This window comes from Tiliqua scincoides, chromosome 2 (genome assembly GCF_035046505.1).
Source record: "Tiliqua scincoides isolate rTilSci1 chromosome 2, rTilSci1.hap2, whole genome shotgun sequence".
Taxonomy (NCBI): domain Eukaryota; kingdom Metazoa; phylum Chordata; class Lepidosauria; order Squamata; family Scincidae; genus Tiliqua; species Tiliqua scincoides.
Window position 1 is genome coordinate 65,858,382 of NC_089822.1, and position 2,903 is coordinate 65,861,284.

Consider the following 2,903-nt stretch of genomic DNA (forward strand, 5'->3'; position numbering starts at 1 on the left):
TAGACAAGTGGTACCTTGGTGGCATAAATTAACAATGGCTGTTAGGAAACTGTGGGATTGGGGGAGAATCTTTAGGCTTTTAAGGTTTTCTTAAACATTTGCCATTTTCTGATTCACATGCTGCGAAGTGACCATCTGATCTACACTGATTAAAAAACAAACAAACTGTTAGCCGGATACCAAAGGAATGTGCATCTGAGAGGTTCATTGGTGTAACTACCAACAAAGTTTCTCATCTGGGAACAAATTTCCTTTCTTGCTTCCAGTGCTTGACGAGACATTAGTTTTCTCTTCAATTTACATGCTCATTCTACTGAATCCATTTTCTAGCAGTATAGAAGGGTAATAGCCCGAATATATATATAACTTTGCATTTGGAATGTAAAACGTTAAACTATTCTTGATGGCCTCATTTAATAGCCTTTTAAAATTAGTGCTATCTGTTAACCTACAGCCACATATCAGATGTGCATCTAGTTGCGCATGGCCTACTGATCAGATTTCATTCATATTTGTGCTGCTTCTGCGGCAGGGAGCTCTGGCATTCTGTTTTTTTTAACTCTTCCCAAAACCTGCCATGTATCGTACCTGAAACTGCTTTATTGAAGGGCTCTTAACTCCCAAGCTGGGCAATCATTTTCCATGACCCAAGTCTTGTGTTAGAAACACGTGCTCTTATACTAAGTTGTTAACCTCGTTGAGTTTTCAGGAAGGCTTTGAAAGGCTCTGAAAAGGGTCAATGACTTGTATTTTAAAAAGAGCTTGTCCTGTCTCTAGATAATTGAAAGGTGGAAATGTCTGTTTATATTCAAGTCTCTGTTGTTCCTCAGGAATAGGTTTAGCTGGTAACTGCCCTCCACTATTCCTGCTTAGGCAAATGAAGTATCAGGCAAATTTCCAGTATTCAGTTTGAAGCATTTATTTCCATTGCAAAATTTAAAGTTGTGACATTTTGAATGAGCACAGAATTTCAGACATTCTGACTCTTAAATTTTAGTGGCACTCTGCATCTTGATGGATTCAGCCCCTCCAAAGGTACCACTGTGAGGCCTAGTGTAATCTACAGCAACAGGACCATCAATCTTCTGAAACCTGCGCGGTGGGGGGGAATCTATTAGCACTCTTCTGTCTATCAAGTTCTCCACTGAGTTGGTGCACATGCTATCTGACCCTCCTGAAGTAGATTTACAGCAACCAGTAATAGTTGACTCTGGGAGGCCGAACTTCCTCTGTAATTTTCAGTTTAGGTCTCGGAACTTTTTTCCCATTTGTCTTGTGGTAGAAAGGCTGCTCGCAGCATTAGCAAATGCCAAGTAGTCAACAGGGCTTAGCCAGAGCTATTTTTTTCTGCTGAGCTGCATTTAGTCTAGATATCAACAGCCACAATTCAGGAATAAATTAATAGCAGCGCAATGAGCTATTGTTTTACTCATATGGAAAATATTGTACCTACATTTGGTTCAGTTTGTTAGTACTTTAATCTCTAACAGCTTTGGCCACCCGTTAGGGAAAATTTATTTAATGTGCATACTCTCCTCCTATAATTGGGTCAGGCTATCTGATGAGGGCTGTGTGTGCAGGGTTCCCTCTTTGGCAATAGCTATCACACATCTGGGTTATGGATTATGGCAGTCAGACCGATCTCTTCTGTTGTCATGCACAGTCCCACTTTGCAACTGGAGTTTGCATGCATGTGCACATTGCCCTTGCAAGGTAGGGCTATGATTATCTCCACTTTCTTTTCTGGCCAGGCATGAATGACAAGCTAAGATAAACAAGTCATTTTAACTGAAGTTAATTTACTTTAATTTACCAAACTAAATTCCCAAGCAGTGATGCAGTGGTGCTAGGATGGGCTCTGCTGCATCTCCCTGGGGAATTTTTTGGGCTGCTGGAGGTTTCCTTTGGGTTTTGTCTGTTTTGTGTCCTTGCCACTGGGTAAGTTCCAGTAGCTGCAGTGGGTCAACTTGAACCTGCACCAGCAATATTGCTATCACAAGTCCGAATTGATCCATGTCAGCAGATCAGGCCCAGGAAGGGGGATAGCATACAGTGTGCAACAGTGCCACCAATCCTGCCCCCCTCCTGAATGTGATCAACTCTCCCCCCAACCCTGTGCCAAACATAACTGCTCTGGAGGGCATTTGTGAGAGTGTCAGGGAAGGCTCTTGCATTCCTTCTTGCTTGCCAGCTGGAAGCCCAATCACAAAGTGCTTTACAGCACTTTTGTGACAGTGCATGCTATTGGAGCCTGCACACCATTGGTGCAGGCCCAGGATAGAATTGGGCCATTAATTACTGGATGTACTTCTTATCTGACCTTTTAAATGTGCTCCCACATAAGATGGATAATAAATTCTGTGTAGAAAATGACATGAATCCCATGCCATGGATGATGAACACATGCACAACCATTTTGCTACAAGTAAGTGTTTGTCTTGTGGTTGAAGTAGCCTTTCTGAACATGGAGCCTGATGATGGGAACTCTGCAGCTGAAAATAATCAACCCTCTTCCTCCAAGGATTGTGCCTAATGACAAGAAGAAAAAATTAGCAAGCATTCTGAGAAGGTCACAGTGGGAAGTTAACCCATAACATGGAAAACTACAAAATCACTTGTTACATCCCAGGGAGTGGGCCTAATTTGTTTAAAATCAAATCCATCTGTTCATTTCACACGCTTTGTTCCACTTCCTTGCAGCAATCCACAGTGGATTACTCCATTACTTTAAAAATTGGCTGCAATTATGATAAGCTAATAACTCTTATTTTGTGGTTAACTGCGTCAAGATATTTTGGATAACTTCCAAGCATCCCCTTAATTTTTTTCTGAATTATCCAAATCATCTATTGGCCAAATGGCTCGCTGCAAAATGAGGTTTGAAATTAATGTACTGTTTTAAT